Below are 27,230 nucleotides of genomic sequence, written 5' to 3' on the forward strand. Positions count from 1 at the left end.
GAGTTTCCAAACACAGAAAATTTGTCCATGAATACTTCTATAAACTTCTCAATCATGTTTGAAAAAATGGAGAGCATGCACCTTTGGAATGTTGCAGGTGCATTGCACAATCCAAAGGGCATTCTCCTATATGCAAAAACACCATATGGACAAGTAAATGAAGTTTTTTCTTGATTCTTGGGGTCTACAACAATTTGGTTGTAGCCCGAGTACCCATCCAGGAAGCAATAATACTCGTGTCCTTCCAATCTTTCAAGCATCTGGTCCATGAAAGGTAGGGAAAAAGATCTTTCCGGATGGCTTCATTGAGTTTCCGGTAGTCAATGCACATATGCCATCCGATCACTATCCTTGTGGGTATCAATTCGTTCTTCTCATTTGCCACAACAGTGATCCCTCCCTTCTTAGGGACTACTTGCACCGGGCTTACCCAAGGGTTGTCTGAGATGGGGTAGATCACCCCTGCTTGCCACAATTTCAACATCTCTTTCTGAACCACTTCATTCATAGTTGGGTTCAGCCTCCTTTGTTGTTGCCTTGAAGGTTTTGCATCTTCTTCAAGTAGGATTTTGTGCATGCACATTGAAGGACTGATCCCTTTTAAATCTGCAAGTGTCCAGCCTATGACATCCTTGTGTTGTCTCAGCACATGGATAAGCTCCTCTTGTTGTTCCTTACTCAGACTTGAATTTATGATTACTTGGTGAGTGTTGTTGGCACCCAAATATGCATATTTCAAGCTGGGTGGTAAGGTTTTCAGCTCTAGTTTTGGTGCCTCTGCATCTTTGTTGTTTGTGGTGGTTGGCATGATTGAATTCTTCCTGGTTTCTTGTGGTAGTTCTTCATTTGATGTTGGTTGTTCCAGCTCCATAGCTCCTTCACATTGTTCTTCTTCCAAAACTCCTTGAACTATCTATTCCATGGTGTCTACCATCATGCATTCTCCTATGGATTCTTTGGGGTAACTCATAGCTTTAAAGATGTTGAAGACCATCTTCTCTTCATGCAATCTCAAGACTAGTTCCCCTTTTTGCATATGGATGATGGCTCCAGCAGTAGCTAGAAATGGCCTTCCCAGGATGATTGATGTGTTGGCCTCTTCTTCCATGTCCAGCACAACAAAATCAGCTGGGAAAATGAATTCCCCCACTTTTACTAACAAGTCTTCCACCACCCCATGTGGAAACTTAAATGTTCTGTCAGCCAATTGGAGTGCCATTCTTGTTGGCTTGGCTTCCTCAATCTTCATCCTTCTCATCATGGTTAAGGACATGAGATTTATGCTAGCTCCAAAATCACACAAAGCTTTCTCAATAGTGATATCCCCTATGATGCAAGGGATTTAGAAACTCCCTGGGTCTTTTAGCTTTTGAGGCAGCTTCTTTTGTATGATGGCGCTGCATTCCTCAGTTAATACTATGGTCTCTTTTGCCTCCCAGTTCTTCTTTCTTGTTATAAGCTCTTTCAAGAATTTGGCATAGAGTGGCATTTGTTCTAATGCCTCAGCAAATGGTATGTTGATTTGGAGCTTCTTGAAGATCTCTAGAAACTTAGAGAATTGGCCATCCTTCCCACCTTTTCCTAGCCTTTGTGGGTATGGTGCTTTTGGCACATAAGGCTTCAGGACTGGTTTTGGAGAAGGTGGAGCAGGGGTCTCTTCTTCATCCTTGTTCCCATGCTTTTTTGCCACTTCTTCTTCATGGTCGTCTTTGCTTGGAGTTCCTTCCTCCACAACTTTCCTGCTTCTCAGTGTAATAGCCTTGCATTCCCCTCTTGGGTTGGCCATGGTATCACTGGGAAATGTGTGTATGGGCAGTGGGATTTGCTTGGATAAGATCCCCACTTGTGCTTCCAACTTTGAGATTACTGCGCCTTGATTTTTCATATTTGACCTGTATTTTTCTCGATTGGCGTCTATCCTTCTTTCAGTCTGTGCTTGTCTCTCCATAAATGTGGAGACTGCTCCTGTAATCTGCGATGACAGTTGTGCTATTACAGCCTCCATCCTCTCAAAGTTGCTCTTGATTTCACATGGTTGCATAGTTGAGGGTGGTGTGTCTTGATTGAGGTTGTTGTGTATTGGTTGGTTGCTATGGTATGATATTTTTTGTGAGTTATGGTAGGGTCTATGGTTTCCTGTTTGATGGTTGGAGTTGTGAGTGGAATGTTGATTTGATGAATAAGGTTTGTTGTGGTCCTGGTTGTGGTTTTGTTGGTCTCCCCATCCAAAATTTGGGTGGTTCTTCCAACCTGGGTTGTATGTCTTAGAGTGTGGGTCATATGGTGGTCTGGATGAGTTGTTCACATAATTAGCTTGTTCCCAGTCACCTTCAGATTCTGGTGCAGTCCCTTCTTGTTGAGGAGTTTAGTCTTGAATGACTGAGGCTTGATTAGCCTCCATCCTCTTGGTTAAGGCTGCTATTTGTGCTGTAATTGCCTTGTTCTGAGCTAACAAGGCATCTACAGAGTTGAGTTCTAGCACTCCTTTCTTCTGAGTCCTTTCTGAGGCATAGAAATACTCATTTTCAGCTACAGTCTCGATGACATCTATGGCTTCTTCAATGGTTTTCTTCTTGTTGAGTGAGCCTCCTGAAGAATGATCCACGGCCTTCTTTGATTCATAGGACAGCCCTTCATAGAAGATGTGTAGTTGCACCCACTCATTGAACATTTCTGGTGGGCATCTTCTTGTCAGATCTTTGAATCTCTCCCAGGCCTCATAGAGTGTTTCTCCATCTTGTTGTCTGAAGGTTTGCACCTCAGCTCTCAGCCTGTTGATTCTTTGTGGAGGGTAAAATCTTGCAAGGAATCTGTTCACGACCTCCTCCGAAGTAGTTAGGCTATCCTTGGGAAATGATTCCAACCACTTTGCTGCCTTATCTCTAAGTAAGAAAGGGAACAAGATCAGTTTGTAGATGTCAGGGTGTACCCCATTGGACTTTACAATATCACATATCCTCAAGAATGTGTTAAGATGTTGATTAGGGTCTTCTTGGGCACTTCCTCCATATGAGCAATTATTCTGGACAAGTGTGATGAGCTGAGGCTTCACCTCAAAATTATTAGCATGAATTATTGGCTTTAGGATACTGCTGCCATAATTTCCTGGATTTGGGTTGATGTAGGAGCCTAAGACTCTCCTTTCTTGCCCAGCATGATTGCCAGCTTCCTCTTCAACATGGTTATGTACTTCTTCTTCCATGGTGGTTTCTAGATTTTCCTCCACTAGTTCCTCGCCAACTATGCCTATGCCTCTTGCTTCCCTTCTTCGCCTAAGGAAGGTCCTCTCAATTTCACTATCAAGGGGAGATAAAGTCTCTCCTCTTCTACCTGTCATACACTTGGCAATTAACCAGCAGAGAACAAGTGAAGTAAAAAAAATCTTGTTGAGATTAGTGATTAGCTTTGTTGATGCAATTAATCGAATAGTTAGAAGAGTGAAAATGTGGATGATGGGTAACTAAAATAATCAAAGAAGAAAGAAATAGAACTCAGAGTAGAGATGGAAGAAAAATAAAAAGTGCTAAATAAAAGGAAATAAAAATAAAATAACAAGGAAATTAAATTGCTTAATCTAGCTCTTCAATCAATTTAATCACTGTCAAATTTAAGCCAATCCCCGGCAACGGCGCCATAAAGCTTGATGAGTCCAATTCACACTCCCATTCAAAAATGGTGAATCAGTCTTTTGGCAAGCGCACCAAAATTATCGTCAAGTAATAACCCACAGTGGAGTGGGATCGTATCCACAGAGATTGGCAAATTCAAGCAGTTTTAATCGATTGATGAATTAGTCAAGTGGAACAAGTAGATTGTGATTTGCAGAATTATAAATGACAGAAATGTAAATGGCTAGAATATAAAGGAAAGCAATAAAGTGCAGAAATGGAAATGGCAGAATGTAAAGTGCAGAATCATAAATGACTTGAATGTAAATGGGAGTGGGGTATTGCTGAATGTAAAATTAAGCTATAAAGAAAGGGATAGATAAGAATAGGGAAATTCATTGAGATCAGGAGATGTTGTCTCTTTGGATCAAGTTTAGATTACATCCTCTTCAATCATGCAACTCATTGACCTCTTGGCAATCGTGACTGATTGAGCCCCAATCCCTTGGTGACTCAATCTTTCAGATCTTGATCAATAGCCAATTCCTTGGTCTAATTGCTCATGAAGAGAGATATGCTTGGTCCCTAATTATACCACACACCATCATAGGTCCAAGTAGAGGGAGGATTATATGTCACATATCCAAACACCAAAACCCAGATTCTACTTAAGTGTGAGAAGGGATTTCAAGCATGGTTTCATGTTTCCTTTCCCAAGGTTCCCATCAAACCCATTTTGCATTCAATCTCTTTCCGAAGATAATTGAACACTAAGTAATAATAACGAAATTCCTTCTAGCAAATCAAAGAGAAGATGAAGAGAAGAAGGATTTCACTATCATCAATCCATCAAGTACAACAGAGCTCCCTCTCTCATTGAGAGGAAATTTAGCTGCTCATAGCTCAAAGAAAGTACTCAAAAGTGAAGTGTAAACGTGGAACTAAAACTAATCTCTCTAACTGCTTAACCCCTTTCTCAGTACTCCTTGGGGGTATTTATACTACTCCTAGTAAAAATAAAAGAATTACAAAAGTGAAAAAAAGGAAAATTACATTTTGGAGGGAAAAGAAACTCAATAAGTGTGACTTCCCAGCTGGCGTGTGGTTGGCGCTCCATGGGCGTGTCACGTGCTCCTTCAATTCTGACTTGGCGTGCCACGTCCAGTCCCTCAAGTGGCACGCTCGTCTTCATAACAACCTTGGCGTGCCACGCCTTCGAGCACAAGTGGCACGCCCTAGCCTTTTTGCACTTCTCTTGCTTCTAGAAACTTGAACTAGCATGGCACGCCCAGGGTATGGCGTGCCACACCCTTGCTGTATGCTTGGCCAAGCTTCTCTGGAAAGTTGAACTAAAGTGGCACGCCCAGGGTCTGGCGTGCCACGCCCTTTTATGAAAAAGTGATTCCTCTGTTTGGCGTGCCACGCCACGAACTCAAGTGGCACGCCCCATTGGGTCTTTGCTCTCTGAATGACACTGGCGTGCCACGCCTGGGATTCAAGTGGCACGCCTAAGTGAGGAATAGTGGATGGTGTGCCACGCCTTCGATACCAAGTGGCACGCCCCATGTATTTGGCCTCCTGCACCCTTTCTGGAAACTTATACCAGCGTGCCACGCCTAGAGGCTGGCGTGCCACGCCCATGATCTTTTCTTGGTTCCAGTAGCTGGTGTGCCACGCCTCAGCCTTCAAGTGGCACGCCATAGTGAAATTCTTGGGTTGGCATGCCATGCCTTCGACATCAAGTGGCACGTCCAGCCCTTGCTTTGGTCTCTTTTTGCATTGGCGTGCCACGCCTGGTCGCTCAAGTGGCACGCCTAAGTGAGATTGAGAGGTTGGCGTGCCACGCCTTCGACCTCAAGTGGCACGCCCAGTCTTCAATTGCCTTCAGCCCCTTCTCTGGATTATTGTACCAGCGTGCCACGCCATGCTGCTCAAGTGGCACGCCCATACATTTGTGAACTCTTCAAGCTTGGCGTGCCACGCCTGGATCCTCAAGTGGCATGCCCAAGTGACTTTTTGGAGCTGGCGTGCCACACCTTCGATACCAAGTGGCACGCCATAGTGAAGGTTGTTCCTAGAGTGGTGAGTTGGCGTGCCACGCCCTTTGGCTCAAGTGGCACGCCCATCGTAGCTGATGGGTTAGGCGTTCCACACCCAACCTGGCGTGCCACGCCCCTTCAGTGTCCTCCATAGTTGCTCTCTGGTACTTTGTACTAGCGTGCCACGCCCAGTCCCTGCCGTGCCACGCCCACATGCATGGTTGAACTTCTTCTCTGGGATTTAGTACTGGCGTGCCACGCCAGTGCATTTTTGTGGCGTTTGCTCCCAAGTGGCACGATAGTTTCACACGCCCAGCTTCTCATTATTTTCTTCCCATTTTTGATGCCTTTTTCACCTGAAATTCAGCACAAGTCATCTCAAAGTAGTGTACCATAATATTCATCAAATAATGCACAAATTGTACCGATCAAATGAGATTTATGCTCTTTTATGGACCTCTTGATGCAAGAAAGAAGGGTAGATGATGCAAGTCATCAAAGCATGAGTACCCTTCCATAGTTCGCTGACGACTCTTTACAAAGAGGATTCTGTTCTAGGTAGTCTTCTGAGTCTAGGGTGAATCTTGTTCTCTATTTATATGTATATACTGTGAGACCGGCCAACGTTTGCACCCCGTTTATCTACGAACTTTAACCTAAGTCCTCCGTACGATGTTGCTGTTAAGCGACCACTCAATAAAGTATCAGTGATATGTTCTAAGCCGACGTATGATCGTGCAGAGGAGTAGTAGAAGATGTTCCACCCTTTGATGACATTCGACCTGGCTCGAGTTTTGAAGACTTAGAACATACCTTCCCTCACTTTAGGCTGTGTTTGGTTTAGCATTAGAAAGAAGAGAAGCATGTTTGAGTGCATTGAACGCTTCCTCTTTATGTTTGGGTACTTTTTTTTCTAAATACCAATGTAGTTTTATGTTCTTAACGTGCGTTTATAAGAAGCTAGAAATTGTAGCTTTTGCGTTTAGAAAATCACGTTAGGATTGAATTTATTTTTTCTTATCAATTCTACCCTTTATTTCCTTGCTTGTAGTCTCTTTAGTATTCAAATATTTTAAATATATAATTATATTTTTTATTAAATTTTTACTTTAGATTTTGTATAAAAAATTATTTTTTGTTTGACTCTTTTAAAATTTGTAAGTATAATTCTTGTATATTAATTTATTATTATAGTTTTGTTATAATATAAATTATTAATCTCATTAAAAAGAACAAAGTAAATAAAAAACTAATTATAACTAAGAATAAAGTCATAAATAATTAAAATTTATAGTTTAAAATAATATTAAATAAAAGAGTACCGAGAATAGTAAAAAATTATAAGTAATATAATATAATAAAGTATATTTTGATATATTTTGATATATTATTTTTTCTTTTGATATAGAAATATATTTTTCCAATTTTTATATATTATTTTTATTTTAGTAAGTAAATATTAATTTTATTATAAAATTAATTAATAATATCTATTTAAATATCTAAATTAAAATGATAGAATAACATAAAAAATTTATTTAAGTTGATGTCTATTTTAGTAATATTTTATCTAAAAGTAATTTTGATTAGTGTAATCCAAACAATATTTACTTTACTATAATCCATTTTGATATAAAGATTACCAAACATAAATCACTTTAACACAAACTTAATTTTCATCAAAATCAAGTTTGCAAAATCAATTTTATGCAAACTCCCGTTTACACTGAAATCCAAACACACACTTAGTAGTTTAGAGGGACTAGGTGAGTATAGAGTCTAGGCTAGCTTGGGTGCCAGCTTAGGAACTTCTTCAACAGGTCAGGGCCTAGGATGTTGTATGTATATATATGGATATAATTATTATCTAGCTATACTTAAGGGTGTTCTAACTATGGATTTATACTCTAATAAAAGCTGGATCACTGAATGTGTGGTTGTTTATAACTATTTTATCTGTTATTATTTGTGAATTGATTATGAATAATTCTATTTATTAATCCAAACGTTTTCAAAAAAAATACCTCGCAAAATAACTATGCTTTTAACAACGAATCAGGCTCATATAATAAATAATAGATAATAATTAGGAAGACAAGATGGTAGCGCTCAGTTTCTAGTATGATCATGGCGTACCAGAAATTGGGTCATTACACCTTGCACTCTTCTCTTGGATTTACTTCAGTGTTACTTGGAAGAGTGTTAGAAGAGATCTCAGGGATCCTCTTACTCAGCTGACCAATCTGTACCTCCAAATTCCTAATGGAGGATCTTGTTTCAGTCATGAAATTGTGAGTGATCTTAGAGAAATCGGATACTATAGTAGCTAAGTCAGAGAGGCTTCTGTTGTTGAAGTCTCCATCTGTTCCTGAGAAGGTGGGAATGGTCTGTTATTGAACCTATTCTGGTTCCTTCCACCTTGGTTGTTGTTGAAGCCTTGCTGAGGCTTTTGTTGATCCATCCATAAAAAGTTAGGATGATTCCTCCATGATGGGTTGTAGGTGTTTCTGTAAGGCTCATTGTTAGGATTTCCTGAGAAATTTCCCATATAGTTAACCTCCTCCATCATGGGTTGATCTGGATCATAAGCATCTCCTTCATAGGAGGCTTCTTGAGTGCTACCAGTTGTAGCTTACAATCCAGTCAGATGCTGAGAGATCATGTTGACCTGTTGGGTCAGGATCTTATTCTGAGCCAATATGGCATTTAGAGTGTCAACTTCTAAGACTCCTCTCTTCTAAGCCACCCCATTATTCATAGAGTTCCTCTTAGAGGTGTACATGAATTGGTTATTTGCAACCATGTCAATGGGTTCCTGTGCCTCTTCAGGCGTTTTCTTTAAGTGGAGTGATCCACCAGCAGAGTGGTCCAATGCCATCTTGGAGATCTTCGAAAGATCATCATAGAAGATATCTGGCATCGTCCAATCTGAAATCATGTTAGGAGGGCACTTTCTGATCAGTTGCTTGTACCTTTCCCAGGCTTCATAGAGGGATTCACCCTCTTTCTGTCTGAAGGTTTGAACTTCTACCCTAAGCTTGCTAAGCTTCTGAGGTGGAAAGAACTTGGTCAAGACTGCATTGACCACCTTCTCCCAAGAGTCTAGGCTTTCCTTGGGCTGAGAATCCAGCTATAACCTAGCTTTGTCCCTTACAGCGAAGGGGAAAAGCATCAGCTTGTAAATCTCTGGATCCACTCCATTAGTCTTAATAGTATCACAGATCTGCAAGAAATCAGAGATGAATCTGTTGGGATCTTTCTGTGGAAGTCCATGAAACTGGCAGTTCTATTGAATTAGAGTGACCAGTTGAGGCTTCAGCTCAGTTATTTACACCAATGGCAGGTATAGAGATGCTCCGTCCATAGAAGTCAAAAGTGGGTGCAGTAAAGTTACCTAGGACCTTTCTTGCATCTCTTCTGTCATTAGGATTAGCTGCCATGTCTATATTCTCAGCTTCTTATTCGAAAAGCTCTATGAGGTTCCCTCCGGAGTGTTGTGCTCTAGCTTATTATAGCCACTTCTTTAGAGTCCTCTCAGGTTCAGGATCAGGATCAAAGAAAGGTTCTTTATCCATGTTTCTGTTCATAAACAAAAAGAAAGAATCCAGAGAGAGGGAGAGCAAGGAGTCTCTATGTCAGAATATAGAGATCCCTTTGTTAGAGAGTGAGATAAAGAAAAAAAAATAGAGATGTTTATTATTTAAAAGAATAATTTCACAAATAGAGAGGGAATGAGAGATGAGATATTCAAAAAAGAAGAGAGAGAAAGAGGTTATGATTTTTGAAAAAGAAGAAAGAGAAAGTAGTTAGGAGGTTTTGAAAAAGAGGAAAGAGAAAGAAGATAGAAAGAGAATAAGGTAAAACAAGTAACTAACTAACTGACAAGATTTGAAAAATAAAAGATTTGAATTTGAAATTAAAAAGAGAAAGTTTAAAAGAGGATTTTGAAATTTAAAAGTTGAAAGAAAGAGTCAAACAAAGAAAGGTAAGATAAAGATTTAAAAAGATTAAGAAAGTTAAGATTTAAAAATTTAAAAATCAAACTTTAAAAGATAGTAAAGATTTGAAAAGATAAGAATTTAAAATTTAAAGTTTTAAAAGAAGATAAGATAGGAAGGATTTAAAGTAAAAAGATATGATAAAGATTTGAAAAGGTCTTGAATTTTTTTTTTTTTGAAATTTGAATTTGAAAAAGATTTGATTTTGAAATTTGAAATTTGAATAAGATAAGATAAGATTTTTGAAATTTAAAGAAAGATAGACAAAAGATAAGATAGAGATTTGAAAAAGATTTGAAAAGGTAAGATTTGAAATTCGAAATTTAAACTTTACTAACAAGAAAACGCCAAACTTAATTTTTTTTTTTAATCAAGATAAGAAAAGATAGCCAAGATTTCAAAAATTTTTTAATAAAGATAAAAGAAATATTTTTTGGATTTTTGAATTTTAAAGAAAAAGAAAAACAACTAAGAGACACCAAACTTAAAATTTTAAGATCAAAAGACACTAATTTTCGAAAATTAAAGGAAAAACAACTAAAAGACACTAAACTTTAAAGATTTTTAAATCAAACAAAGAAAAATATCAAGAACAATTTGAACACAATGAAGAACATTCAAGAACAATTTTCGAAAATTTTAAAGAAAAAGATGAAAACAGACGGGACACCGAACTTAAAAACTGACACAAGACTCAAACAAAAGACAAAGATTACTAAAGAAAAGAAAAGGTTTTGATTTTTTTTTTGAAAAGAAAACAAAAGACACAAACAAAAATAGTAAGATTATGGTTTATTTTCTCGTTTAATCTGTAAAAAGTACCTAATCTAAGCAACAAGATAGTCCGATAGTTTGTCAATCTCGAAAAATCCCCGGCAATGGCACCAAAAACATGGTGTGCGGAATTGAACTCCGAACAACTGAACTGGCAAGTGCACCGGGTCATCCATGTAATACCTCAGGTGAGTGAGGGTCGAATGCCACGAGGATTGTCGGATTGAGCAAGGAATGGATATCTTGTAAATCTTAGTCAGGCGATTAGAAAAGATGGTTGTTTGTTTGAAAGCATAAACAAAATCGTACAGAACGAAATACCAGATTGAGTTGAAAACAATGATAAAGATTCAGTTAAGGCTTCGGAGATGCTATTTCTTTCCGGATTAACTTTTCTTACTGTCTACTTCAATAACAAATGATTCATTCAATGGCAGCCGTAAGTGACTAACTCATGTCCTCTCATCAAGTTAATCTCTTCTAAACCATAGCAGTCCACCATATCCAAGTAACTCATGTCATCTCATCATGTTGACTCATGGTTTCCCACTGTAGCCGAAGATGAAACTCTAAGCAATCCACTCCCCTTCGCGATCCTACTGAAAACACCACAGATAAGGTCGTATCTTCTGTATTAGAGAGTTCTGCTTCTCTAACTCTAGCCTTAGCGTCATAGATACCTCAGTAACCCACGGTCAACGGATTTCATGTCACATATCCAAAGTTGCCAGGCACGCTCTTGGAATCCGCAATGCATTCTCTAGCTTTAGTTCAATGCTATCCGGGTCTGGACTCACACGGAACCCATGTAGAACAAGGATGAATGTCACGGTTCACCCCCAATTCATTGAGATTGAAGAACGAGAATGCATAAGAGAATAGAATCAGACATATTGAAATAGAAATAGTAATATTATTAATCCATGAGAATCGGCAGAGAACCCTAACTTAGAAGGTTTAGTTGCTCATAGCTTACAGAACATAATAGTGAAAGGTTCGAATAAGCCAAATATGAGGTAGAAATCGTAAACATGGGTGATATTCTCCATTAAATACTAATCTAATAACTAGAGATTATAGAAATAAGATAAACTGAACTCTTAGTGCAAAAATCTACTTCTTGGGCCCATTTGGTGAGTGTTTGGGCTGAGCTTGGGGTGACTCCACGTGCTAGGACTCTTCTTGGGGCGTTGGACGCCAGACTTGCTCCCTTTTGGGCATCCAAACGCTATCTTGGTCCTCTTGGGGTATCCAAACGTGAGGTAGGAGGTCAGATGGGCGTCCCAATGCCGTTGAGAGTGCGTCATTTGGATCTCTGTAGCTCCAAATATCCTCGTTTGAATGCACGGAGGTCAGAATCTGACAGCATCTACAGTCCTTTCTCTGTCTCTGAATCAGACTTTTCCAAAACTTTCCAGAATCACCCAAAAATAACCTAAAAACATAGGAAAAAGACAAAAACTCAAAATAGCATCCAAAAAAGTGATTTTTTCACCAAAACCTACTAAAACTTATTAAACTTAACGAAACATAACTAAAACTCTATGAAAATAATGCCAAAAAGCATATAAAATATCCGCTCATCAGTGGTGCAGTCGATGGGCATAATTTGGGATTCTGTACAACTAACACAACATTGGTGTCTGATGGATTGGAACAAAAAAGTGTGCAAATTTGCTTGTGACAGCACTCAAAAGTTCCATTTTGCACGAGACATTGGCATGCTGATGCTGAGCACTTCGAGAACCAAGATACAGCCGACACCAGTTTTCCACTTGAGGGGCCGTCCAATGAAGGTGACACAGCGTCAGCACGGAATCTTTGCAAGTGCAAGACAAAGGGTAACAGTGCTATCAGTGGCAAGAAAACTCAACATTGTCGTTTGTGCCGGGAGGTGGGACACAATAGGACAACGTGTCCAAACCGCCACACATTAGAGTCATCGAGTGTAGTTGCAAATGACCTGGATTCCATGGACACTAAAATGGTAGGTTAATCATTTTTAAGTTGATTTAGTTAACTCAGATGCCTTAATAATTGGTCTAATTATTTGGTTTTTACATTGGTGTCAACTCTATGATAACCTATCCAGGGATTCGGATGCAATCGTGGAGATTCCTTCGTTACGTTGCTCCGATAGTTACACACAGGCTGGTTTTGTCAACAGCAATTTCGGTGGGACTAACACATCGGGGCCAGTCATCTCTCTCGATGATTGAGTGAATGGGGCTGATACTAATCACCACCATGGGCTGCAACAGTAGGTTGTCAAACTCTTTTACATTGATTGGTACCCACATTAGAAGATTGGCTGCTGTTGACTATCTTAGAGAACCCCCTCCTAACTCACATTTATTTGAAATGTTGAATTAATTTTGTTCAATAACATATACCTGAGGATCTCTATCTCTTGTCCACGTTGTAAAAGTTTTGGCTATGTTGGCATTCATTGGTATTTAATCTAATCACGAGAATTTACTGCAATTAAATTTTTTATAATAAAAATATCTAACATCCTAACTCTCAAAGTTTTCAGAAATAAAGCCTCTAAGGCATAAAGTATACAAAAGTGAGAGACTATAACAAAATAAGTTTAAACTTGAGCCATCCTCTGCTCTGTCACAATCCGCAAACTCACCGAGGTGGGTTGCAACCTGCATCTGAAAAATAACAACAATATATGGTATGAGAATCGGGGGTTCTCACTATGGTAACAGTACCCAATAAATAAGATATAAGGTTTCGGGACTCGCCACATGCATATAGATTTCAAACTTATAAATATACTTTAAAGCCATAAAAAAGGTTATCTAACTTAAGGGATTTCTACTCTAACAATCACCACTGTCCCACAGCCTTCGCCAACCTATCCTCCATGCGATTCCATTGCCACCGCCTATCGAACCTCCTCAAAACTAGCAAAACACATTTAATGCAAACAAGTAAAGCACAATTAATATACATATACAGCAGGTAAATCAATTAGCAATTAAGCATATTATTCAATTAGGCATAACTCAAGTAATCAAAATAAACAAGCATATAGAAGATGCATATGATGAATGCCTATTCTATTTGGCTCGTGATATCACTTGACGGCTCAAATTGCCAACCCAACACATCCTTTCCGATGTTGCCTTTTTGCCAAGTCCCTAGGATATAGTGCCCGGCTCACTGTGTGCACCCCTGGGATATAGTGCTTGACTCACTTTCATGCGCAACCCTGGAATATAGTGCCTGGCTCACTTTTAATCCTGGGATATAGTACCCGGCTCACTCTTATGGCAAGAAAGGTTATGCAAGTAGGATACAACCTCAGCCCTCACATCTGAATGTAGGCGTGAGACTGTGACAGCCCCTACGCTGGCACTGCTACCTCGACAAGCGGGATTCACCACCGTTCTTACCAGGCACATAGTGACTTACCAATAATCTCATGAGTTTCAACCTCGTCAAGCAGGATTAACCACCGTCCTTGCCAGGTACATAGCAAATCATTAACATTCTCAACTCATCTTAATTCATCATCAATGAAATACTCCAAAGTTCATTAACCTCAATCTGTTAACAATCATCATTTCTCTCATATTTCAATTCATTATCATTATAACACTCCACCAGTTCACTCTGTTTCACCGACCTCAGTCTTTCAATAATCATCATTAACTTTCATGATCTTAACTCATCATAGTTATCACTAGTCATCAAATACTCAACTCATCATAATTCATCATCAATGAAATACTCCACAATTCAACTTTCACTAATTTCATCCACCGAACTTCCAAAACTTAAATCACCGGCTCTAAAATCATCATCTAAAATACTTATTTTTGTCCACCCAATATCGTCTCACTTATCCCAAAGCCTAATCATTAGCTAGGAGATCTTAAACGAGTGTTACAGAAGTTTACAAGTTTGCCGGGAAGGCCAAATAGTTAAAAAAGGGCTTTTGGTGAAAAATAGGGCTTGTGCATATGCATTATAGCCATGCGTACGCACGCACCAAAAACATTTGTCTGGGTGTGCGTACGCATCATGTTGTGCATACATACAACTTGCAAACTTTTCACGGTATGCATACGCACTCCTTTGTGCATACGTACGAGTCTTAATGCACTCTTTGGTCAGTGCTTAGACACGATAGTGTACGTAGGCACACAAACTAGAGTTTTTAGTTCTCCGTAACATCACAGAATTCAGTTTTTCATACCTAACTTCCAATGTTCATAACTTTCTCTATAAAACTCAAATTTCCCTCATCTTTATACCATTTTAAAGCTCTTACAACCATCTCCAATTTCAAATAAAGTTCACTAAATTCCAAACTCCAAGGGCCATGTTATGGCCCGCTGAAATTGGTTAAAATAAGATTTTACCAAATTTGTTAACTCCTCAAAATACCAAAACCTTTCAAACCAAACCAATTTAATCACAGCCAAAACAATACCAAACAACCTAATAATCCATACCAAATATTCCTCAACCATTTCTCAATCATTCAATCATCTAAACCATTCAACTCTCACCTCATCCAACTCATTCAACAACTCCAAATTCAACCTAAATTACATCAATGCTTTTACATTTCCATTAATCCACATCATCAATATTACCATTCAAAATTTCTATCAATCATCAATTTTACATGTATGCAATATTTTATTAAATTAGTCACATTATCATCAATTCATCATCATCAAAACTCATAATTATCATCAGGTATCATTAACATTAATAATCAACATAACTCCCCTTCAAGATCAACAATCATCATCAACTTCATATTACCACAACCAACTCAACAACAATTAACCAATTCATGGAATTCATTCAATTCAATCCTATCTTAAGGTCTACTAGCCTAAGTTGCCCACAACATTACATATTATTTAAAGGAAACCGAAACTATACCTTGGCCGATTTCTTCCAAGCATGAAACCACCACAAAACCTTCTTTCACAAACTTTCCAAGCCTTCAAACTCAGTTCCACAAGCTCTAACCACCAAAGTGTAAATCCAAGCACTCCAATCACCAAATTTAATCCCCAAATAACATGTATTCTCAATCTAATTCCATATAAGTTCCAAAATTAACACTAGGGCTCATAAATTTCACAAAACACATGGGTTTAGAGAATTCTTACCTTGTCTACTAAAACTTAGGGTGAAACCCACTAATCACTCAAGCTAGATAACATCTAAAAAAACTAAAAACATGAAAATCTCAATCTAACAAAGTCAAAAATCGAATTTGTCAAGGAACAAAAAACTGGGATATGGGATTCAAGTTGCTTATCACTTTGTTTAGATAGAATTAAAGAGCTTAGTGAGATGAATGCGTGGCCACAAATGCCATGCCAATCGAAGCTCCGAATCAAAAGTTATATCCAAGAAAAAAGAAGATTAATAGCAACAAAAAGGGTTTCTTCTTTCCTTCTTCATTCTCACCATGGCTCTCACTCTCTCAAGGGCTGAAATGAGGCTGAAATGCCTCCTAAGTGGGTATATATATATATTGGGTTTGGGCCCAACTTGGGTCTGATCCAACTGGATAGCATTTTAGGTTCGTTTGGACTAACTTTGGGCCAAAACCTTTGAAATAAGTTTCCGGTCTTCTATCACAGATATTTTTAACTTCTTTAAATTATAAAATTCAACTTCTTAGATTCATGTAATCATTAATTTAATTTTCTCACTCGCAGTGTTGGACCAATTTAACCGGTACGCGTTTTTACGCAATTTTTTGCAGAAAACTACATTTTTCCACTCGAAAAAATTCACTGAATCCAAATCTCACCTTCAAATTTTTTAATTAATATTTCTAAATTTTTGAACCTATTCCAAATAGTTAAATTATATTTATCCTATTTTATTTAATTGATTAATTAATTTTTCGGTTCTTATAATTTATACACATGACGAGGTAACCAATGGTCTCTCACAGATAAAAATGGACATTATATATTTAAAAGTAGATCATAACACCTAAATACATATCACGTATTAGGATATACCTAAAAAATAAACAATGTAAAAAACCATGGTGTATTTAACAATATTTATGTTTCTTTCGATTGGCCTTCAATTTGTGAAGTAACATAAAACCTACCATCCAATTTGTGAACTTAAATTTTACAAAATTATTAAAACATAAAACCCACCATTCAATTTATTGAATAAGGTGTTTGGGTTATGTGTTATGATTTAAGGTTCATGTTTTAGGATTTAGAGTTTATTGAATAATGTGTTTGTGTTATATGGTTTAGGGTTTATGGTTTAGTGGTTATGGTTAGGGTTTAGAGTCTAGGATTTAGGGTTTAGGTCTCAGTGGTTATTGAATGAGGTGTTCGGGTTATGTGTTGTGGCTTAGGGTTTAGAGTGTAGGTAAGGTTTAGACTTTAGGGTGTATAGCATACTATGTAGTGTGTGTGGTTTCGGATTCAGGGTTTTGGAATTAGGTCTTAGTATGTATGGCATACTATGTAATGTGTAGTGTTTTAGGGTTTAGGTCGAAGTGGTTATTGAATGACGTGTTTGGGTTATCTATTGTGGCTTAGGGTTTAATGCGTAAGGTATATGGTTTAGGGTTTGTGGCATAGGTGTCAGAACTGAACTGGTGATCGAACCGGTCAAGTTACTGGTTCATTGATTTACTGGTTCAACCGATAAATTACTAGTTGAACCGGTAAAACCGGTCCTACGTAAATAAAAAAATTAGTAAAGTGACAATTAGGTCCTTGAAGTTTTCGACTTCGGATTAATTAGCCCTTGAAAAAAATAAAGTACCAATTTGGTCCTCCACGATAGAAAATGGTGGACACGTTATGGCCTCTATCAATTTATCATGTGAAATTTAATGGTGATGCTTATATGTCACTACTAATTAGTCTTAAATTGAAATCCTCGAAGACCTACTACTTGACTCAATACTCTAAAAAATTTAAAATAAATATCTTCACTAACATTTTAATATGTAAATATAAATATTAAAATATTTAATACTTATTTTAATAATTGTATAAATCCTGAAGAATTATAAATTAAAAAAGTGAGTATAAAACGAAAATTAAATTAAATAAATATAAAATAATTCAATTGTGTATGTATGTAATATATATAACAACTAGCACATAAGGTAGAAAATTAACAAAATAGCCTAGTGACATGCCTTGACGGAATGCAGTAAGAGGACATGAGTTCGAGCCTCTTTGCATGCATTTTGAATATTGGATCCAATATTCAAATGCTATCAAGAGGCGTTGGAGGACTGAAGACCTGCGAAACGCTAGAGCACCGTACGACCGGCCGGTTTACGAATTTCTAACGAACTGGCCAGTTTTAGCTAGTTTGTGACGAACCGTCTGGTTGTTGGCAGTTTAATTGCGCCTTTGATCCAAACTATCAACTGAACCAGCCAGACCACCGATTCACCGATTTTTTGGTCGAACCGACTGGTCCGCTCTGGTTCTTATAACTATGGTTTATGGTTTAGGGTTTATACTAAATAAGGAGTTTTGGTTATGTGTTATGATTTAGTATTTATAGGATAGGATTTATGGTTTACATTAAATAAGGTATTCGGGTATGTGTTATAGTTTAGGGTTGATGGTTTAAGGGTTTAAGATTTTTGTTTTAGGGTTTATAATGTGTATATGGTTTAGAGTTTAATGTTTAGGGGTTTAGGATTCATTTTTTAGGGTTTATAATGTGTATAGGGATTATGGTTTAAGGTTTAGGGTTCATGGTTGACATTGTGTATATGTGTACGATATTTATGACATACTAATACGAAATTTATTTCTTATCTTGAAAAAAATTATGGTTTAGGGTTTAAGGTTTAAGATTTAGGACTTAGTGTGTATGCCATACTATGTAGTGTGTAGTGTTTAGGATTCATGATTTAGGGTTTAGTGTTTAAGATTCATGGTTTAGGGTTTAAAAGTTAGGGTTTAGGATTTAAAGTTTAGGATCTAGGGTTAGGGTTTAGTGTGTATGGCATACTATGCATTATTTAGTTTGTAGGATTTAGGGTTTGGGACTTAGGGTTTAGTGGCTATGGTTTAGGGTTTATGGTTTAAATATAATGTTGATAGGTTATCACCATGGTTGTATGTTGTTATTAAGTAGGCATAAATATTTGGAAAACTTTCAAGTGTTCCGGTACACTACTATTTCGGTGATTTTTAAATGTTGATCTTAATTATAAAAACATATATATAATATATGTAACTAAGATCAATGGGTGAAGTTCACTAAAACACTAGTGTTTCGATATACTTGAAAGTTTTCCTAAATATTTAAAAGTATGGACAAAATTATATTTAAAATTAGAGAAACGGTTCCAATTTAAAATATTTGAAATTAGAGAAATGGTTCCAATTTTTTTTTGTTATAAACTATTAACGCGCAAGTTACTAACTAGACGGTCACCGAAATTGGTTCCGTTACCACTTGACGCCTGTACAACCACGATGGTGTGATGATGACAAGTCATCTTATGCTAGCTTTTCAAACACTTTTCACTTGTTTCATTAGGTTTTATGCACTTTCTTGCATCATAAGTAAGTAATTTGGAGTGGATTTGCATGGTTTTGTTGTATCAATCAACCATCCTTTATTTGACACAAAATCATGAGGTTTAAGCTAGAATTAGTTGGTTTTTGAATGATTTATAAACCTTGTGAATTTGGTGATGCTTTGATTGGTTGTTTTAATTACTTGTAGGAGAAGAAAAGAAAGAAACAAGGAAAGCGTGGCCTAAGGACATAAAAGCGTCACGCATCAAAGGAGCAAAGGCCAACCAAGGCCATAGCGCTCACCAATTGAGCGCTGCGCTCTTTTATTGAGCGCTAGAGAAATTGAAGACCAATGCACAAAGGCACAAGGTAAGAATGCTGCGTTGAGAGAACAAACGGAGCGCTCAAAGGGATGCCAAATTAACAAAGCCAAGTATAGCGCTCCGTTAAAACACTTACCTTTTTCGTGCCCCATTCCAAAAGAAAATCAAGGTGCTGCACCAAGCAAGGAAGTCAGCAAGGTTTGAACCCATGAACCAAAGGAAGGATGCGCTAGTGTACAAGGCTTGGAACAAAAGAAAATAGGCCAAAGTGAACTCACCAAGGCTCGAACCAAGAACATAAGGGAGCAAGGAGGAAGCACTACATAAGGAAGGCAAGGGTGCTGCGTTAATTCCCTTAACTGAGCGCTACAATGTTTCACAAAAGGAAAATGAATTGCTAGGCAAAATGCATCCCTCAAGGCTCGAAAAAGGGAGCTTTCACCCAAAGCTTGGAGCGCTGCGTTAACATTGTTAACTGAGCGCTAGTTTCACAAATTGAGGGGCCAAGGTTGCCTCAGCAAAGTCTCGAAGAGGAGTCCCACACTCAAAGCACCGAGCGCTCAGTTGGATTAGATAACCAAGCGCTTCCTTGGGAGGGGCCTTGGTTCACAATTCCAAGTCCAAAATCAATAAAATTAAATTCTTCACCAATTTGAAAAGCCCACTTCAAAATTCTAAAATCAAAATTAGAAAGTGTATAAATAGGACTGAGTTTGATTTGTAGAGGGGCTTCTTTGAATTTTTGAGTTTTACCTTTTAGTTGAATTTTAGTTTTCACTTTAGTTTTCATTTTGAATTTGGGAATTGGGATTGAGATCTGAGTTCTCCTTCTCTTTGCTTTTACTTCTGCAATTCTTAATTTCTGTTTTTTTTTTATTTTGGATTAAGATTGAAGGAATTATGTTTCAATCCTTGATCTGTAATTTAGCTTTGTTTTCTTTTGCATAATTCTAAGGATTTGGAATTGGATTTAGCTTTCTGTCTTCCTTTTCATTTCTTCTGCAACTCTTGCTATCTGTTCTTGGAATTTGAATTGAGATTGAAGAGCTTCACTGATTCTAAATTTGTGAATCATCTTTTACCTCTCTTCTCAATTGTTCTAAGAATTGGATCTAAATTTTCTTTACTGTTCCATTTACATTTCTTCTGCAAATTATTTTCTAATTGATCAAGAAAGGAATTGAGATCTAGATCTACTTTCTAGTCTCATTGATCCCCTGAGATCTTAAATTTCTTTCCTAAATTTTATAATTGAGTTAGTTTACTTACTGTTTTGTTCTTTCAGCAATTTTACTTTTCTGTTTAGATCTTCTGCAATTTATTTCAACTTCTCCTTCTCAGATTGATTGCATTTTATATTTCTTGCACTCTAAGCTTCAGCTATTTATATTTCTTGCAATCTAAGTTTCATTCATTTATATTACTTGCACTTTAAGATTCAGCTCTTTTACTTTCTTGCAATTTAATTTTCATGCAATTTACTCTTCTGCACTTTACTTTTCTATCAATTTCCCCACTCCCTTTTAGTTTCATGCAATTTAGCTTCTGTGTATCACAATTCACTCAAATCATCACTTGTTTGCTTGACTAAATTAACCACCTAACTAAAATTGCTCAATCCATCAATCCCTGTGGGATCGACCTCACTCTTGTGAGTAATTACTACTTGATGCGACCCAGTACACTTGCCGTTGAGTTTAGGTGTTAGAATCCGTTTCCAACCCATCAAGTGACAGGGATCACGATATCACAATGAAATGTGTGATAGAAGACTATACACGTTTTGTAGAGTTCCAAGATGGAACCTTCTCAGAGAGACTTCATTCGGTCCATATTCCTATTTTTATTATCGTTGCCATACCTACCCCAATAAACCATCTGTTGACTACCTTTGAACGTAAATTGTAACCAAATCACTGAAATTATGTCACAGAAATCCGCCACTAATCCAGTCCAAACCATGAGTGCAGATGAGTTTGCAGTGCTATCCATTATCGATTTGATCGACATTATCCATAGAGATAAAAAAAACTGGAGAATATGACATGGTTGAGGCTGCTCTGGTTAAAGGGGAGAAGAAATTGAAGGCATAGGTTGTTGCATATGAGGAACAACTGAGGATAGTTAAGGTGGCAGAGACATTCAACGTCTAGCTGAAGAACAAAGAGAGGGAAGTGGAGGAACCGGGGAAGGATCTACAGTGGGCATGAAATGAATAAGAAAGCTAATGAACTGACAAAACAGATGGAGTATCTTCGTCGCTGGAAACATGAGGCCACAAAGTGGCATGAACTGACACGCAGGGTCGATGATTTGGAGGAATCTTCCAAGGTGTTGTTGAGTGGCGTTCATGTTGAAGCGGAGGCGTTGGATAACAGAGGTGACAAGCAAAAGCCAGCCAGGCAGAATGAAGACGCTGCTTCAGGAATTTGACTTGACATTTTTTGTCGAACACTGTATGAATGGTTGATTTACTTGGTCTGTTTAATCACACTTTTGGATTTTTGATAAATGCAAATCATCGTCTAACCTAGCATCCTTCATTCTGCCTTTTATGTCTAGTTGATTAAATTGACTTTATTCATAAAATGTGTTCAAGTTTACATTGTTTTCAATTACTTATCTTTATGGGACTCTAAAAATCGATGATTAAAATTATGCAACTGGTTGAATCATGCATTTAGCATTCAAATGACCCAGTCGCTATTATTGTTGTCATTTTCATTTAGAAGATCACTGTTTTATGATTACTGGTTGCTTAATAGGTAGTTATCTAATATAAGAAAGTCAAAAGAATCATAAGAATGATGATGTAAATATGTCTCTCTTATAACGATAGTGTAGTTACCTTTTAATTTTGACCATTGAATTTGTTAAACAGATTTTGGATGGACAATATTCAACAAATGAGACAATTCAATTTTTTATATCAATGGCAGTAGATTACTGATAATAGGTCCATAAGTTTCTTTTTTTAACTCGTGACTTATAAAATTGTATAGTATTAGTGTTTAGGGTAATTTTCAAAACCAAATTTTTTAATTGGTTAGGATTCTGGCACTAAAAACCATCTAGTATTTTCTCTAGTGGATAGGATCTAGTCCTGTATTTTTCCGGCTAACTGTACATAACGAAAGTGACATCGTCATCATGAGACGGTATTTTAATAGAAATTTTTTTCCAGTTGATATTATATCAAGGGTTCATCATTTTTTTGTTATACAGGTGACATTGTACCATCATAAATAGTTGTTTGAGTGGATGGTAGTTGGGTTCGTAGAATATAAGAGCAACTACCACTGTGTTTGATTAAAGAAAATTGTTAAATAAATTTGTCAAATTACAAGTATTCCTAGGGTGTCGAATCTTGTACACATATCTTCTGTTACCATCCACACTTATAATCATGTAGAAAATGCGTCAGTATTTAAATTAATATCAACGTCTACTTACATGTTAACAGTACTTTGTATACATTTTATTACATAGTCGAAAGCAATTTATTTTATAATTTCCTTATTCTACGCATGATGCCAAAATTATAATGCATTGACTAAAAGCATGGATACGATTAGATGTTGTATATGTTATGGGCCAATATATTATAAATATATGTTAAACGAGTATGGCACAAGCGATGGGCAAAACAATTAATGCGTACGATGGGAAGGAAACCAGAGCATTAAGGACATTTAAAGCCAAAAAGCATTAAACTCAATACCAACTGTTTTGGTTTAGTCCCAACACCCAATGATGCCTTTTAACAAGGTAAGTTCATAACGCCTATGACATATATAGCTCGCAGTCTGATGAGCGGATAATTTATACGCTTTTTGGCATTATTTTTACATAGTTTTCAGTATGATTTAGTTAGTTTTTAATATATTTTTATTAGTTTTTAAATAAAAATCACATTTCTGGACTTCAGTATGAGTTTATGTATTTTTCTGTAATTTCAGGTATTTTCTGGTTGAAATTGAGGGACTTGAGCAAAAATCAGATTCAGAGGTTGAAGAAGGACTGCAGATGCTGTTGGATTCTGAACTCCTTGCACTCAAAGTGGATTTTCTGGAGCTACAGAAGTCCAAATGACGCCCTCTCAATTGCGTTGGAAAGTAGACATCCAGGGCTTTCCAGCAATATATAATAGTCCATACTTTGCCCGAGTTTAGACGACACAAACGGGCGTTCAACACCAGATTCCTGCCCTATTCTGGAGTTAAACGCCAGAAACAGGTTGCAAAGTGGAGTTAAACGCCAGAAACAGGTTACAAACTGGCGTTCAACTCCAAGAGAAGCCTCTACATGTGTAAAGCTCAATGCTCAGCCCAAGCACACACCAAGTGGGCCCCGGAAGTGGATTTCTGCATCATTTACTCATTTCTGTAAACCATAGTAACTAGTTTAATATAAATAGGACTTTTTACTATTGTATTTACATCTTTGGATTATCTTTTGATCCTTTGATCACATTTTGGGGGGCTGGCCATTCGGCCATGCCTAGACCTTGTTCTTATGTATTTTCAACGGTAGAGTTTCTACACACCATAGATTAAAGTGTGGAGCTCTGCTGTTCCTTGAGTATTAATGCAAAGTACTATTGTTTTCTATTCAATTCAAGCTTATTCCTATTCTAAGATATTCATTCGCACCCAAGAACATGATGAATGTGATGATTATGTGACGCACATCACCATTCTCACCTATGAACGCGTGCTTGACAACCACTTCCGTTCTACATGAAGACGAGACAGAATGAGTATCTCTTAGATATCTAATACAGGGGACCGAGTCCAAGATATTAGAGTCTTCGTGGTATAAGTTAGAACCCATGGATGGCCATTCCTGAGATCCGGAAAGTCTAAACCATGTCTATGGTATTCCGAGTAGGATCTGGGAAGGAATGGTTATGACGAGCTTCAAACTCGCGAGTGCTGGGCGTAGTGACAGACACAAAAGGATAGTAAATCCTATTCCAGTATGATCGAGAACCGACAGATGATTTGCCATGCAATGACAACGCATTGGACCATTTTCACAGAGAGGACGGGATGTAGCCATTGACAACGGTGATACCCAATATACAGCTTGCCATGGAAAGGAGTATGAAGGATTGGATGAAAGCAGTGGGAAAGCAGAGATTCAGGAGGGATTAAGCAACTCTATACGCTTATCTGAAATTCTCACTAATGAATTACATAAGTATCTCTATCCTTATTTTACGTTTTATTTATCTTTTAATTATTAAATCCCCATAACCAATTGAATCCACCTGACTGAGATTTACAAGGTGACCATAGCTTGCTTCAAGCCGACAATCTCCGTGGGATCGACCCTTACTCACGTAAGGTTTATTACTTGGACGACCCAGTGCACTTGCTGGTTAGTTGTGCGGAGTTGTGACAAAGTTTGTGAATTACGTTCCGAGCACCAAGTTTTTGGCGCCGTTGTTAAGGATCACAATTTCGTGCACTAAGTTTTTGGCGCCGTTGCCGGGGATTGATCGAGTTTGGATGACTGACGGTTCATCTTGTTGCTCAGATTAGGTAATTTAATTTTAATTTCAAGCTTTTTATTTCTTATTTTCGAAAATAATACAAATATATATATATATTTCAAAAAAAATTATTAAATTATTCTATGTTCTTCAGAATTTTTAAGAATGAATTCTAGAGTTTCATGATGATTTGTTGAAGTCTGGCTGGCTGTGAAGCCATGTCTGATCTTTTGGACCAGGGTTTCAACTTATCATCACAAGAGCTTGTTGACCTTCACCCATTTGGCAGTTACACACATAGTTGTTGTATACATGGGAGGTAGGCAATATCTGCTGAAGCTTGGTTGGCCATTGGTCATGTCTAGTGTTTTGGACCGGAGTTTTCACTAAAAGCTTGGCTGGCTAGTAAGCCATGTCTAATTCCTGGACTGGAGCTTTAGACTAACACTGCAAGATTCCTGGAATTCCTATTAAAAATTTTGAAATCCTTATTTTTCTTTTTCCAAATAATTTTCGAAAAATACCAAAAAAATTTAATAAAATCATAAAATAAAAAATAATTTGATGTTTTTCTTGTTTGAGTCTTGTGTCAAAATTGTAAGTTTGGTGTCAATTGCATGTTTATCTATTTCTTGCATTTTTCGAAAATCCATGCATTGCATTCTTCATGATCTTCAAGTTGTTCTTGATGAATCCTCTTGTTTGATCTTCATATTTTCTTGTTGTGTGTTGCATCTTGTTTTTCATATGCATTCTTGCATTCATAGTGTCTAAAAATTCAAAATTTCTAAGTTTGGTGTCTTGCATGTTTTCTTTTCTTAAAAATTTTCAAAAATATGTTCTTGGTGTTCATCTTGACATTCAAAGTGTTCTTGGTGTTCATCTTGACATTCATAGTGTTCTTGCATGCATCATTTGTTTTGATCCAAAACTTTCATGCATTGAGTCTTTTTTTGTGTTTTTCTCTCTCCTCATAAAAAAATTCAAAAATCAAAAAAATATCTTTCCCTTTTTCTCCCATAAATTTTCAAAAATTTGAGTTGACTTTTTCAAAAATTTTTAAAATCTAGTTGTTTCTTATGAGTCAAATCAAATTTTCAATTTAAAAATTCTATCTTTTTCAAATCTTTTTCAAAAATCAAATCTTTTTCAATTTTTCTTTCATAAATTTTGAAAATTTCAAATTGATTTTCAAAATCTTTTTTTCTTATTTTTATTTCATATTTTTGAAATTACTGCTAACAATTAATGTGATTGATTCAAAAATTTCAAGTTGTTACTTGCCTATTAAGGAAGATTCAATCTTTAAATTTTAAAATCATATCTTTTTTGTTTCTTGTTAGTCAAGTAATCAACTTTAATTTTCAAAATCAAATCTTTCTAAATTTCTTTTTCAAATCTTTTTCAAAATAAGTTTCAATCACATCTTTTTCAAATTCAATTTCAAAATCTTTTCTAACCTCTTATCTTTTTAAAATTGATTTTCAAATCTTTTTCAAACTAATCCTATCCTTTTGTTTCAATCATATCTTTTTCAAAACTACCTAACTAATTTTCTCTCTAATTTTCGAAAATCACCTTCCTCTTTTTCAAAATTCCTTTTTTATTAATTAATTGTTTTAATTTTTACTTTAATTTAATTTCATTTTTCTTTTTTTTTTGTATTTTCGAATTCTAACTTTAAATTTAATTTAAAAACAAAAATATTTTTCTTTTCTTTTCAATGATTTTCGAAAATTCTTTTCCCTTATCTCCTTCTAATTATTTATTTATTTACTGACACTCCTCTTCATCTAAAAATTCGAACCCACTCCTCTCCCCTGTGTTTGGATTCTTATCTTTTCCTTCTTCTATTCTTTTCTTCTTCTACTCACATAAAGGAATCTCTATACTGTGACATAGAGGATTCCATATTTTCTTTTCTGTTTTCTTCTTTTTCATATGAGCAGGAACAAGGATAAGAACATACTTGTTGAAGCTGATCCTGAACCTGAAAGGACTCTGAAGAGGAAGCTAAGGGAAGCTAAAGCACAACTCTCTGGAGAAAATCTGACAGAAATTTTTGAAAAAGAAGGAGACATGGCCGAAAATAATAAAAATGCAAGGAAGATGCTTGGTGACTTTACTGCACCAAATTCCAACTTGCATGGAAGAAGCATCTCAATCCCTGCCATTGGAGCAAACAATTTTGAGCTAAAGCCTCAATTAGTTTCTCTTATGCAACAGAACTGCAAGTTTTATGGACTTCCATCAGAAGATCCTTTTCAGTTCTTAACTGAGTTCTTGCAGATCTGTGATACTGTTAAGACCAATGGGGTTGACTCTGAGGTCTACAGGCTTATGCTTTTCCCGTTTGCTGTAAGAGACAGAGCTAGAATATGGTTAGACTCTCAACCTAAAGATAGCCTGAACTCTTGGGATAAGCTGGTCACGACTTTCTTAGCCAAGTTCTTTCCTCCTCAAAAGCTTAGC

The 27,230-nt window shown here is 36.8% G+C and overlaps 1 non-coding gene across 1 annotated transcript; it reads left to right on the top strand.

Moving 5' to 3' along the window:
* The first annotated feature begins 8,578 nt into the window (after window positions 1–8,578).
* Window positions 8,579–8,687, top strand: LOC112724852 (small nucleolar RNA R71). The gene has a single exon (XR_003163995.1). It is a non-coding gene; the product is annotated as a small nucleolar RNA R71 (small nucleolar RNA).
* The last annotated feature ends 18,543 nt before the right edge of the window (window positions 8,688–27,230 follow it).

This window comes from Arachis hypogaea, chromosome 11, assembly GCF_003086295.3.
Source record: "Arachis hypogaea cultivar Tifrunner chromosome 11, arahy.Tifrunner.gnm2.J5K5, whole genome shotgun sequence".
In the NCBI taxonomy this organism is placed as follows: Eukaryota; Viridiplantae; Streptophyta; class Magnoliopsida; order Fabales; family Fabaceae; genus Arachis; species Arachis hypogaea.